At 43.0% G+C, this 15,235-nt stretch overlaps 1 protein-coding gene across 1 annotated transcript in view; it reads right to left on the bottom strand.

The window, feature by feature from the left end:
- The window catches only part of RAB3A (RAB3A, member RAS oncogene family), a 114,948-nt gene extending 99,998 nt beyond the window's left edge, over positions 1-14,950 (bottom strand). The window contains exon 1 of the mRNA XM_082260817.1: positions 14,800-14,950. The gene's annotated coding sequence lies outside the window, so the exon portion shown is untranslated. The remainder of the gene's footprint in view (positions 1-14,799) is intronic.
- Positions 14,951-15,235: the final 285 nt, after the last annotated feature.

Genomic DNA, 15,235 nt, shown 5'->3' with positions numbered 1-15,235 from the left:
TATTCACTTTTCCCGATATATCGGTATCGGCCCGGAACTTGCCAATATTGTCATGACGTCATTGCGTATGTTGTGCCACGCGCCTCCACGGACTGAGCCTAACCTTCTGCTCGCTTAGGCCGCCTCCCTCGCTTGGACAGCCTCGTCTGGAGTCGGGACTAGTTTGTCGGGAGTGTAACACAGCCATACACCCACCCACAACAGCCTGGTGCCAGCCAGCCACCCACACGCCCTGTACCAGCCAGCAAGCCACCCACCACCTCCACCACCACAGGGTGCCAGCCAGCCAGCCACCCCCACCACAGGGTGCCAGCAAGCCGGCCACCCCCACCACAGGGTGCCAGCAAGCCAGCCACCCACCACCACAGGGCGCCAGCAAGCCAGCCACCCACCACCACAGGGCGCCAGCAAGCCAGCCACCCACCACCACCACAGGGCGCCAGCAAGCCAGCCACCCACCACCACCACAGGGCGCCAGCAAGCCAGCCACCCACCACCACCACAGGGCGCCAGCAAGCCAGCCACCCACCACCACCACCGGGCGCCAGCAAGCCAGCCACCCACCACCACCACAGGGCGCCAGCAAGCTAGCCACCCACCACAGGGCGCCAGCAAGCCAGCCACCCACCACTGGGTGCCAGCCACTCAAAGGGTGCCAGCCAGCCAGTTTTTTTCAAGTGTCTTTCAAATTTCAATAGAGATGGATGCAGATAGAAAAAGCAGATAGAAAAAGCAAAAGTGTGATCTGGGACTATTTCTCATCTCCATCTCCAGGAAAAGCAACAGTGTGCAACACGTGCACAAACAATGTAAGCATGGGATCAGCAATTGCAAAAACCAAAAATACGTCAAATCTTTGGGCCCATCTAAGAGTTCATCATGTTAAATTATATCATGCAGAACAGAAAAAACAATGAATCACAAGGGGAACTACAGTATCCCAGGCAACAATAACAGATAGGTGGCGAAATTCGGATGGAAGATCTCAACTGCTTGACAGAGTAATCACAGAGATGATGGTCACTACTAACCAGCCATTTACAATGGTGTCTGACTCTGGATTTAAGCGGTTGATGTCCATAGTTGAGCCAAGCTACACACTGAAGAGTGACAAGTATTATTGAACCGAAATGCAGGGAAAGATTCACCAAAGGGTTGAGAAAGTAAAGGCTATGCTGAAACCAGAGAATGCTGGCAATTCACTCTCATTCACGACTGACTGCTGGTCAGGACAAACAGTCATTAATGAGTCTTACATACAACTTCATTGACAGCGGATGGACAAGGCGGCATTTGGTGTTGAATACAAAAGTGATGCAAGGATCCCACACTGGGGAGTACATTAGAGCAGTGGTTCTCAAATCCGGTCCTCGGGACCCACCAACAGGCCAGGTTTGCAAGATAACTAAATTACATCACAGGTGATCTCATTTGCTTCTCAGTGATTGCAGTATTCTAGTCTGCATCCCCCAAGGTAATACTTAAAATCTGGCCTGTTAGTGGGTCCCGAGGACCGGATTTGAGAACCACTGCATTAGAGAAATGTTTCTAGGCATGCTTGAAGACTGGGGAATCACCAAGGACCGAGTGATGCTTGTGCTTCGAGACAGTGAAGCGAACATGGTTAAAGGAATGAGGCTTGCTGAAGTGTCAGACCTCAGTTGCATGGCACACCCTCCAACTTGTGGTAAATGATGGTCTGTCAAACCAGAGAGCTTTGCTTGATATAAATTGGCATGCTGAAGTGGTGCACAGGCCATTTCCACTATTTAATCCTTGCCAAGCAGTGATTCAGGAAGACCTTGGCCTACCCAAAGACAACTTGATCAACGCTGTTCCAACACCATGGAACTCAACACTTTACATGCTGCAAAGAATGCTGGAGCAGAAGCAAGTTCTTACCATCTATTCAGGTTAGTATGGAGGATATTTTTCGTCCTACTGCTGATCAGTGGGACATTGTAGCCAATGTCATTGAGACCCTCCTCCCCATAGAGGAAGGGACACTAGAGGTGAGTCATTACAACTCATCTGTGTCATCTGTCATCCCATGTGCGAGAGTGCTGAAGATGCTTGCTCAAGAGAATGAAGGACCCAACACACGTGGCACTAAAACACGTAGGCAGGCCATGAGGGACAGCCTCGCCAAATGTTTTGAGAAGCATGAAGAAAATAAAAGTGTTGTGCTTGCATGTCTTTTGGCTCCTCGATACAAGAATCATGCTTTCTCTTCTGATGAGGTATTGGCCAAGGCACAACAATGGCTGACAGAAGATATTCAACAGGAGTTTCCTGCCGAAAAGACAAGTCAGGAAGAGCAGGATGCTGCAAAAAGAGAAAAATGTCCAAAAAGACAATGGACAGAATAGATGCCATGTTCAGTGTTTTATTGGGGCTTCGTGCAGAGGATTCTTCGGAATCTGCAATAATTACCCTGGGTGATGAACTTCATCTCTATTTGAAGGAACCAGTAATTGACAGAAGAAGTGGTGATCCTCTTCAGTGGTGGAAAGAAAATGAGGCACCCTAAAAAAGACTTGCTTCTCATGCTAGAAGATACCTTTCTGCTCCTCCTTCCTCGGTACCAAGTGAGCATGTTTTTAGTGAAGTCGCAGCAATATATGAAAAAAAAAAAAAAACAGAATCCGTTTAACTGGTGAACATACTGAAATGTTATGCTTTCTGCACTATAATATTGTTCTACTTAACTGGGAGTATTGAAATTGAGTAGTACTAGTGTCCAGTCCACTGTCTTTTGCACTGCAGCTACTAGATTTAATCATTGCAGACAGTGAGTGCAATACTGCAGCAGTTTATGTAAAAAATTTTTTGGGAAGCCTTTAGTTATTTTCTCAGCACTTTATTTTTCACAGTTGTCTACTCTTCTATGACTCGTTTGTTCACATGCTGTTAAACCGATGTACCTGCAAGTGAAAGCTGTGCGGTTCTCAAATCAGTTTTCATGAAGGTAAGGTGTGAAGAACAAGCCTTTAATGTTAAAAATGTTAACAAACAAACATTAACATGTGCAGTGCCAGATTTGTGTCAAAAATTGTCTTTATTTTTCAAAACTTTAAATGTACAAAATATCGGCCGAGACCAATAGTTTGTGACCAAAATATCGGTATTGGCCCTGAAAAAAACCATATCAGTCTATCCCTAATGCAGGTCCTCAAACAATCCATGTTAATTCCAGGTTGTGAGGCAACAAAACACGAAGAATGCCAAGGGGGTGAATACTTTTGCAAGGCACTGTATGAGTTAGAAATTTACAACTGCATTTAAAAAAAAAAAAAAAAAAAAAATTCCCTTTTATATTTACTTTTCTGCATTTTCGAAAAAACATGTGACAAAATAAAATTACATTTTCTCGTTTTGCCTTTTGGAAAGTACCTTGGTGTTTGCTTTCCAAAATGGTGTCATTTTGTGGGCGTTTCCACTGTCCTGGTGCTCCAGCGTCTCCAAAAATGTCATAAGTAGTCAGGAAATAAAAGTGCAAAATCTATGCTCCTTGAAAGCCCAAAGGTGATGTGAAGGTCTCACACATGTGGCATCCCCATACTCGGGAGGCATAGCAGATTGTGTTTTGGGGCATAAGTCTAGGTATGCCTATGCGGTTTGTGAGACATAATTTGTTAAAATTACTACTTTGTGAAAAAAATATTAATTTTATTTAATTTCTTTATTTCCAAAAATTTGTGGCTTTCTAAATATCTTGGACTGTCTACTTCCCAAACAATGGGTCATTTGGGGGGTATTTGTACTGTCCTGGCATCTTAGGGCTTTTGAGAAATGAAAAACTGATAGTAAGTACATCAGATAAGATGACATTTTTCAAATATATACAGTATACCATGATTGTATAAATAATATACACAGATTTGGGTTAGATTTGCAACAATACCGTTATCAGTACATTGAATTCATTGTCATGTTCAAGAAACCAGTTTGAGAGGATATTTGACATGGTGCATTATCCTGGTGGAAGTAACCATCAGAAGATGGGTACACTGTAGTCATAAATGGATGGACACAGTCAGCAACAATACTCAGGTAGGCCGTGGCATTTAAATGATGCTTAATTGGTACTGAGGGACCCAAAGTGTGCCAAGAAAATATACCCCACACCATTACACCACCACCTCCAGCCTGAGAAGTTGACACAAGGCAGGATAGATACATGCGTTCATGTTGTTTACGCCAAATTCTGACCCAACTAACTGAATGTCGCAGCTGAAATCAAGACTCAGACCAGGCAACATTTTTCCAGGTCTTCTATTGTCCTATTTTGGTGAGCCTGTGCGCATTGTAGCCTCAGTTTCCTGTTCTTAGCTGACAGGAGTGGCACCCAGTGTAGTCTTCTGCTGCTGTAGCCAATCTGCTTTAAGGTTCGATGTGTTGTGCGTTCACAGAAGGTATTCTGCATACCTTGGTTGTAACGAGTGGTTATTTGAGCTACTGTTACCTTTCCATCATCTCAAACCAGTCTGCCCATTCTCCTCTGACATCAACAAGGCATTTTTCACCACACAACTAGATATTTTCTCTTTTTAGATCATGCTCTGTAAAACCTAGAGATGGTTGTGCGTAAAAATCACAATAGATCAGCGTTTTTTTTTTTTTAAATACTCAGACCAGCACGTGGCACCAACCATGCCATGTTTAAAGTCACTTAAATCCAGAGATGTATAGTAACGAAGTAGAACTACTTAAGTACTGTACTTAAGTACCGAAATGCGGTATCTGTACTTTCCTAGAGTAGAATTTTTTTCTCCTACTTCTACTTTTACTTCACTACATTTTTTCGATGATTTCGATACTTCTACTCAAGTATTTTTTTTTTGTGCTGCATAGTTACTCGTTACTTTTAAAAAAATTACCACTGCCAGAACAGTAGATGGTAGGTTGCATAAAGCTCAAAAAAATGTGTATAATGTCATTTGTAAATCAGCGCATACGAAAATAAAGGCTGTGTATAATAAAAGCTGCTATACCAAATCTTTCCAATAAAAAGAAAATATGAAACAAACAAATAAATGGTGCTACAGCGCTTAAAGTGCATCAAGAAACTACTAACAAACACAGGTTAATCATTTAAATAAATCATTTGAAATAATAAAAACAATATGATGTTCAAACTTTTGACTTATTTCTTTAATAACTACATAACACAGTACTTGTACTTCTACTTTCAGTACTTGAGTAGAAATTTTTTTTCAAAACTACTGGTACTTTTTACTTTTAGTACTTAAGTAGCAAATTTTTTGAAAAAACTACTTGCAATACTTAAGTAAAAAAAATGTTGAATACTTTAGTACTTCTACTTAAGTAACTTTTTCTGCGAGCACTTCCACTCAAGTAATTTTTTGATCGAGCACTTGTACTTTTACTCAAGTAGAAATTTCGAGTACTTTATACAAGTCTGCTTAAATCCCCTTTCTTTCCCACTCTGATGCTCATTTTGAACATAAGCAAGTTATCTTCACCACGTCTAGATGCCTAAATGCATTAAGCTGCTGCCATGCGATTGGCGGATTAGCAATTTGTGTTACCAAGCAATTGAACAGCTGTACCTAATAAAGGGGCCAGTGAGTGTATGAGCACGATGGTTTGCAGTTTGATTTCAAAGCCTGGTCCAGTGCAATTTCGTTCAGTGATTCAGGTGTGATTTCAATGTGAATTGTAGCGTATGAGATTAGAAATTGCCCCTGAACCAGACTGAAATAGCACAGGACTCGCTTTCAAATTGCACTGCAGCCAGCGCACATATGTGAACAGGCTGTAAAAACTCACAGAAACACACATGAAGCCTAAGGGTCCTTTCACACGAGCGATCCGATCAGATCCGCCTGTCAGTTTTTTAGGCGGATCTGATCGGATCCCCCATGCATCCCTATGGGGCAGCGGATGTCAGCGGAGACAGGTCCGCTGACACCCGCATCCGATCATGTCCGTGAAATCTGGATGGATGGAAACCCTATTTTCCATCCGTCCAGAGGATCGGATCAGATGAGAGCGGACAGGCGGTCCACTCTCATCCGATTCCCCCCATAGAGATGCATGGGGCTCTGACACCTCCCTCTCCACACACAGTGCAGAGAGGGAGCTGTCTCCTGCCTGCTCAGCGGGGGATCTGTGTATCGATCCCCCGCTAAGCAGCACAGATCCGCCTACGGAGGCGGACCATGTGAAAGAAGCCTAATGTGAAATTGATGTCTCTGCAAGTGAAATCTGTGTGGTTTTTTCATCAGTTGTCATGCATGTTTAAGGTGAACGAGCCCTAACAAAAAACTGTTACAGACTAATTCTCCAGTCACACCTGAAGATATCGTTTTCAGGCATTTTTTTTAGGTGTTTGGAGGCAGGCATTGACATCTAACAAAAACGCTGGTAATCTGCTAAAAAAGAAGCTCGTGTACTTTTTTTGAGCTTCAGGCAACAAAACGCTCATATGTGAACAGGGGCCATTGAAATGAATGGGATTTTGCTTGTTGGGCGTTTTGAGACTTCAGAGATTAGCGTTTTACGAGCTAAAATACGCTCAAGTGTGAACAGGGCCTAAAAATAGGCATAGATAATTAGTATAGGTAAGTTTTTGAGAAAAAGTATCAGTACTCGGTCTTAATAAACTGGTATCGGTGCATCCCTAATTTGGAGTATTTTTACCAAAGAAATGTGGAATACATTTTGGCATACATTTATGAAGAAAGATTATTTGCAAAATTGTATAACAGACGTTAAGAAAAACATTTTTTCCAAATAGGTCAGTATTTTCTCGTTTATATGGCAAAAATAAAAATAAAAAAAATAAAAAAAAATAGGTGGTGATTAAACAAAAGTGTTCATTATTGAGGTGGTTAATAAGGTACTAACCTGAGAGGAGTTGGCACCAGCACAAGGGACATTAAATTTAAGTACTGTCCCTGGTCCTGATTTTTTAATAAAATACATTTTTGTGCTACAATCTCCTCTGTTACAGTAACTGATGTGCCCCAGCGTATGTTTTTTTTTCTATATTTTTTTAAATAAGCCGCTATATACCTTATTTTATAGTGCCGCTAGGCGCTCATGTGACTGGCGGCCTCTTCCCTCTCTTGATCTGACAGCTACAGCAGGCAGCGTGTCGGCCTGGTCACATGAGCGTGACTATGAAATAAGGTATATAGCGGCTGATGTTTTTCAAAAAAACATGCACTGGGCCACATCGTTTACTCAATCAGTCAAAACACTCCTTTATTTTACCAGCAGGAGGGGAGAGCCGGGGAGCAAATCGAAGCCTACAGGCACGGAGGAAGGGGAGGGAGAGGAGAACATAGGTGAGCTGCGGGAAGACGGAGGCACGTAAACTGACCACGGTGTCAGGGCTCAGCAGCCATGATAAACCGTGGTCAGCTTACAGAGAGGAGGGCGGAACCAGGCAGGATCAACCAGGTATTTCAGGTGATAGGCGGACAGGCGGTCCACTCTCATCCGATTCCCCCCATAGAGATGCATGGGGCTCCGACACCTCCCTCTCCACACACAGTGCAGAGAGGGAGCTGTCACCTGCCTGTTCAGCGGGGGATCTGTGTATCGATCCCCCACTGAGCAGCACAGATCCGGCGGACCATGTGAAAGAAGCCTATGGGGGGCCAAATTACACAGCACAAGCACTGTGCTGTATAACATGCTTTAAAGGAAAAGGATTTTTTATTTTTTTTAGGGTCACAAATGGTTTAAAAGGATCTCTGAAAGTACAGTTATTCTTTTGGCATACCCCTTCATCCCCAAGGGGTAAATGTGTTTTAGTTGAACTTTTTTTTTGATAGCCTGAAAAGGAGAGGACTTCTGTGAGGTTTTTTATTGCAGGGTACATCCCCATCTGAAAAGCTTACTTCAACTTTCTGTAGGTTCTTAGGATTTTTTTCATTGGAACAACAGAAGGGATTTCTCTTAATGGGTGGAAAGTAGGATTTCTTTTCACTTTGTGGACATTTGCTCTTGTATCTCTCAGAACAGGAAGTACAGGGACAATCTTTCCAAGGAATAGCTGGAGTTGCCCTTTAGACCATTTTACCAAAGTCAGATATAAAAGACACAAATTAAGGTATTCAATAAAACATTAAAAGAGAAGTATGGGGTTTGGTGTTATTGCCCATTTATACTTACCTAGGTGGATGCTGCATCTGTCCCCCGTCGCCTCTGCACTGACAACCGAGTGATCGAACACTGCCGATCACTCGGTTCTGACAGCACCCTGAGCAGAGAGCTGCTGATTGTCAGCCCCAGTTCAAACTTATGCGATGCGGGAAGGCTGCGAATCCGCAGCCTGTTCCCGCATCGCAAACGCACCCCCGGCAGTTCACACTTCCATATGCGATACGCTGGGGGTGTCAATGTAATCTTAACGACACCCCCAGTTTCATTGCATATCGCAGTGCGATCTTGCAGTTCGCACAGGATCGGATCGCACAAGTGTGAACCGCTGTGCGATCCGATCCTGATGCGGCTGCCAAAAAGGGTCCTGTGCGTCTTTGCTGCAGGTGCGGTGCGAATTTAGCCATACAAAGTGTATGGCTAAACTCGCACTGCACAGCCGATCGCATGTAATGAAGGAGCAGTGCGCTCCGACATTAAATGCGATCGCCGCAGCCGCACTAGTGTGAACCGGCTGTCAGTCAGCAGCTCTCTGCTCTGCCCTTTCCTCGCTCACTGGAGTGCTGGGCAGTGGAGGGTCAGGGAGCGGCTGACTCAGGCTCTCAGGGGCTCGCTGAGAGGCTGAGCCGGGTGTCAGTCCAGGCATCTAGCAGATCCCGACTCCATGGCCGTGATGATGCGGTGCATGGAACGACTTCGGTGACAGCAGCGGAGAGCAGACTTCAGACATCTCTCTGCTGAAAAGGGGTCATAGGAGTGCAGAACGAACTGCACTCCTATGATTCATAGGAGACCTGCAGCCAAACCAGCTTTGGTGGTACATCTCCTTTAAATTAATATTTTTAGATGCAGTTATGGTGAAGTACCAGATGTAAGGTTCTTACTATTTCTCTTAAAGCAGACTGGGAAAGAGAACGGCTGTACTAGGGGCCAAATTTGTGGTGCTGCATGTAAATGTGTTGGCAATAAAACATGCTGACAGGAAGAGAGAGCAAAGAGGCCAATTCACTAAAGGTTACTGAATGCGATACAAAGGTCACTAGACCCATTTTTCGAGAAAAATTGCATGGGATAATAAAGAAGTCAATTCATCAAAGTAAAATATTGAATGTGGAGGTGAATACTGCATATTTGTTAAAAATGCGAGATAAAGATCGCAAAAAATAAAAAAGAAAGTGAGCTATCAAAGAACCTGCCATTTACATGCTTATGGTCTTATTTCAGCTTCTAGATTGACAAAACTCTACTACAAATGGCATTGTCAGGACTTGGAAGCTGCACCACATCAATACCGCTCTCAAAGTCCTGTTTGCCTAGTGTGATTTATTCACTGTGCATGCACTGGCTATCTGACTAGAAAGCTGGACAACAGTGTTAATTTAGTCGACTAAAATATTTTTGTCAACTAAAATACGACTAAAACAATTCAGATGACCAAAATACGACTAAAACTAAAATGGCATTTTAGTCATCAGACTAAGACTATGACTAAAACTAAATCAAAAATTTACATTAAAAAAAAATGAACACTACTCTGTTGTATATTTCTAAATTGGCAACACAATTCCATGCAGAGGCTTTTCTTATATTTTTTTTCTCAATAATTAATGTTGGCAAAATATTCAGGTAAGATGTGAAATGACATAACAGCCAACAGAGTTTACCGTTTTTTGTGTTTTAAAGTTGCACTTCTCTTTGTCAAAAAGCAAAACTTGTTTATGAAACTTGGTTTTTATAAAGACGCTATATCACAACGACTAAATCTGTGTCTGTAGTGCATGTTCAAACCTTATTACCATAAATAACATATTATTCGATTTTTACTCTAGAAGTATATAATTAGTTTGGAAATTCTAGAGAAATGTTTAAATATTGCATTACAATTTACCTAAACTCATTTGATTTGTAGTCGACTAAAATGTACTGGAGATTTTAGTTGACTAAAATATGACAAACTAAAAATTCAGATGACTAAAATACGACTAAAATTAAAATAGCATTTTAGTCTGAAGACTAGGATTAAATCGAATTTTGCTGCCAAAATTTACACTGCTGGACAGCTTCTCCCCCTGTTACTATGGCTTTAAGGAGAGGATGGAGAGAAGTATATGGTATCAATGTCACTTCCAGCCATTACGTCTTTTAACTATCGGAAGTCTCCATGAATTTTAAGACATTGCTAGTCCAATGATTTCCACTTGCTTCTGGGTCCTAAGCTGAGCAGCAGCTGCATTTTGAATACAGGAGGTTTGGACACTCAACACAGGCACCATTCAGAGAATGCTTTGCTTTTTCTGAATGAATGCAAAGCATTCTCTGATTGGACAAGGTGGAGAGGATGGACTGTGACATCAAACTCTCCACCTCTCCAATCAGAGAAATCAGTGATTTCCAGCTTCTAGGAACATAAGCCAGGTATGGTATATGTATAGATACATTGGTCCTCGCTGGACAAATGTAACAATTTATAAAATAAATATCTTCTTTAAATACGTCATTGCATGTACGAAGAAATAGTGATCATGTCTAAATAACTGGTGTCTAGCAGTGAAAAGGTCATACTCTAGTAAAATTTTGTTTGCAAAATTGACGTTTTTGAAACGCTTGTTCGATTTTCTAATAGTTAGTAGAGTCAAATCGACAATCATTTTCTACCAATGTGTCAAGAAAATTTGAAGGAGAAGGATGATTAAAATGTGTATGGAAATGCGCCCTTGATATAGGATTGGGGCTGTCTTCACAGAAAGCATAGCTCATCATAACCGTAAGGTTTATTGGTTTACGCCTCCCGGTTTCATTTTTCTTTTTTTACTCGTATGTACTTTATACAGTGGAGGATCCACAACCTTTGTAATTTTCACTGATATGTGCATATATACTATAAACTGTTTTTTCCTTTTTTTTGGTGAAAATGTCAATAAAAAAAGAAGATTGAAAATGTAGGAGCAGAATGGAAAATGTATTTTTTTTTTTTATTTCTTGAATGGAGACTGCATTTAGCATAAACAACATTATTACCTTGAACGTGGGTTTTATTTGGGAAAAATCTTACATATTGTAATGTGCATGGTCTAAGCACTAGAGAAACCAGTTTAAATACATCTGGGATTCCATATAAGTAGCAGGTCTGGACAAAATGTAAGGGTTTTAGAGCGAAATTAGTTGAGCTAATGTTGGCAAGATTGAATGCCACCAATACCAATTTTCAAAATGTCCATAAGAATAAAATTTTAGGCTCCTTTCACACTATCCGTCCGTCGGATTCCAATTTTCTCAGCGGGGAATCGAGTCGCCGATCCCCCGCTAAGCAGGATGACAGCTGTGTCTCCGCGCTGTGTGCGGAGACACAGCTGTCACATCCCCATGCATCTCTATGGGGGAAATCGGATGGGAACGGACCGTCGGTCCGTTCTCATTCGATCCCATCTGATCTGCTGGACGGATGGAAAATAGGGTTTCCATCCGTCCAGATTTGACGGATCAGATGTCAGCAGACATGTCTCCGCTGACATCCGATGCCCCATAGGAATGCATGGGGGACCGTTCAGATCCGCCAAAAAAACGGACAGGCGGATCTGAACGGTCAGTCCGCCTGTGTGAAAGGGGCCTTACAGTTGTACGGCCAGCATTAGAGCTTGTTTGAATCTGAAAAGTTTTTTTCCTGGCACAACTCTACACTTCTCTCTCCCCCCCCCCAAGCCAGCTATATGAATGAGCCCTCAGGATGCATTCACACAGGGAATTAGTAGACATTGCAACTTCCAGTGGCAAAAATCTGCAGATTCCTATGGGCTGGAATGACAGGTGTGTGCTAAGAGCTGCAGCTTATCAGACCACATAATGCAATGACAGGCTGACAGTGGCTGTAGCGATACGCAACTGTTCACACAGCTCAATGAGTACCTGCAGACAGGGGTAGATGATTGTGGCTGGATGCAGTCACATCACAGCAGTTAATCGCTGGCTGCATGAATAGATGGATAGCTACAGCCACCGTCAGCCTGTCATTGCACAGATCTGAGCGCTGCAGCTCTTTGCATACAAACGTTGTTCCAGACACATGAATCCACAGGTTTTTACAGATGAAATTTGCTGTGTTTGCTAATCACCTGTGTGAAGGCACCCTTCCCCTAGCAGATTGGGAAGGCAAATCCAAAATAAGGGAAGCATACAATATTAAGTTAAGTTTCTTGTATTTTTTTTTTTAAATCATATTTATATAGGAGGATAAAGCGTTGGTCCCTCACCGGCTCTAAGACTGAGAAGTGAGCGATCAAACACCTCTGATCACTCAGTGCTCCAGGAGCAGAGAGCCGGTGACTATCAGTCACCGGCTCTCTGCTCTGTCGCCTACGCTCAATGGAGTGCTAGGCTGTGGAGGGGGTGGGAGTGACTCACTGAGAGGCTGAGTCGGGTGGCGGTCCAAGCATCTAGGTGGATCCCAACCATATGGCTCTGTGATGTCAGTGGGCTCCAGCCCGCTGTCTGCTGAAAATGGGTTACATGAGTGCAGAATGAACTGCACTCTTGTAATCCATAGAAGCACAGCCAAATGAGCTTTGGCTGTACAGTACTACTCCTTTAGGTGCAAACCTTTCGCTGAAAACTAGGGATGCACCGATCCGACACCGATATCTGGCGTTGTGAAATCGCCGATACCGAAACCGATCCGGAGCTACACACAAAGCAAGCGTCTGCTTCATGTGTACGGCTCCTCCATTCACAGGCGGAGTGCATCTGATATCACTCCGCCTGTGAGCCGGACCTATACAGGAAGTAGCGGCTCCCATCCCATACTACTACTGCACCTAGTAAGGGATGGCTGAGCCGTTACCAAGCAAAAACCGGATCGGCCAATGTTACCGATCCCCCGATCCATCTAAAAATGACCATATCGGCACCGATATCCGATCCAAATATCAGATCGGTGCATCCCTACTGAAAACTATGAGGAATGACGTGCATGGTTTCTACAGAATTAAATGAACAGGTCTTCAAGAGAGGGGGCAGCAAAATATAGTCATGTTGAGTAGCAATCAGCTTTTAATGGGCCACACCGTACTCAGACTAGCTACAATCTACAAGGTGCTATAGTCTATTACAATGCTACAACGGAAAGCTGAGCCAAAGACAACCCCTGCTTGTTAAATGGAGGAGAAACTACTGGGTATAACCAAAAAGCTGATCTGGAATTGCTTTCAGCCATTACTGCAGTGGATGAGGGACATCAAGCAATAGCAAATTACAATTCGGCATGCCCTACTGCTGAGAAGAGTGCAGACTGTGAAAGCCAAGAAGCTGCAGGGCTGTAGGTACAGACGATATTGTTTGAACGATAAAAAGAAGAATTACAACGTGGCCTATTATAGAGCACGGCATTGTCTTTTTTTTTTTTTTTTTTTTTTTTTTTTTAAAAACCACATGCCTCCCATTTTTGCTATTTCTGATGATTCTTCAAAAGCGTGATTCACATAAAACGTTTTCATTTTTCCTTGTACAGCCTAGACATGGGGGGGTTATTCTTATAGGAGGGATGACCATGGATGGTAAAAGAGTAGATCGTGTTAATTAGGTCTGGCAAGTACACCTTAGCATTTCAATAGACACAACCTATTTCAGTAGCTGAATGGAAGTGTGTTCATTTATACACATCATACAATATAAATACTATGGGGAGGAAATCACTAAAACTGGCGCAGCTGTGCGTGGCAACCAATCAGCTTCTGGCTTCGGCATGTTCAGTTAAGGATTGAAAATGAAAGCTAAAAGCCGATTGCTTTCTCAGCTGCTCCAGTCTTTGTCCATTCCCCTGTATATAAATGCATATGGCTAATGTTCCAAAAATTAAGAAAACGCAAGCTACGGAAACCTTCTGTGTGTGTACTCATTAAAATCACAAAAACATGCAAGCACATGAATCATTAATTAAAGAACTCAGGTGTATTGTATTTACATGGAAAGCAAATGAGAGGAGAATTGGCTAGTGAACAAAATGTGAATTGCCTGGCTTTTCCAGCACCATATGATATAGCTTTGACATCTACAGTATATGGACCTCCCAATGTCAGAGGGGCAGAAATCAAGGATTCATCCCCCCTCCCCAAAGTGTAAAATAATCTAAGGGGAAAAAAATGCATTGCCTATGAAATGAAGCGCATCAATTATTCAGCATGTCCATTTTAACACCTATGGTATAAATAAACCTAGTGCTATCAAATATCATACAACCTTGGATGCCAGAAATGTCTAGGAGACAATAGAAGCCCATCCATGACCAAATAAGTCTCTGGCCCCCCAGCAGATCCCTCATCTCCATCCAGCTCTATGGATCTGCTGATCATGGAATCATCATCTGCTCTCCCCCCCACCATTAGACAAAGCCAGGAATAATACTAAACGCAATCAGGATTTTTTTTTTTTTTTTGCTTGTGATCTGATGCAAGCATATGAAGGCTGCTCATGGATTTGCAATGCGAAAAACCCAGACCACAGCGCCAGCAGCATCCTTCCATGACAAATGAAGGTTAGATCCTGCATCCGAGCAAGCATCAGCATACAGCACAAAAAAAGGCAAGCCAATACTAAGTGTCCCTTTAAACGATCGCCCTTTTCCATGTCCAGTACACAAACACAACATAAAGGACAATAAAGCCTTGCTCTTACCCCTCGATATTTCTTCGGCTCCCTATTGCACCAATGCAGCAGCTTTCTCCCTGCACCTGCAGAGCACACGCTGACGTCAGCTGATTGACAGCTGCAGAGTGGTGGTGGGCGTGGCTACGTCGTCCCATTCCCCTGCCCCCTCGGTGGAAACGGGCGGCTGGGATTGGCGCTGCGGGCAAACCAATGGAAAAGCGCCGCCTGTATTCCTTATTAAACAGGGGGCGGTCACCGGTTGCCTTGGTACCCGAGATGAATGGCTCTGCCTTAAGTTCCCACCCTTTTTTTTTTTTTTTGTTTCCAACATGGATGAGAGTGAATTATAGATGAAGGAGGATAACGGCGGCGGCTGTGGTAGGGCGGTCGTTAGAGTGACTTAAATATATGAATGGCTGCCGCTTACATTATTAACGAGGCTGCGAGCTTTTCCGAGCCGTGC

This window comes from Pelophylax lessonae (assembly GCF_965119305.1).
Source record: "Pelophylax lessonae genome assembly, chromosome: 1".
Lineage (NCBI taxonomy): Eukaryota > Metazoa > Chordata > Amphibia > Anura > Ranidae > Pelophylax > Pelophylax lessonae.
Note: the sequence above shows the minus strand (reverse complement) of the source record. Positions and strands in the feature narration are given on the sequence as shown.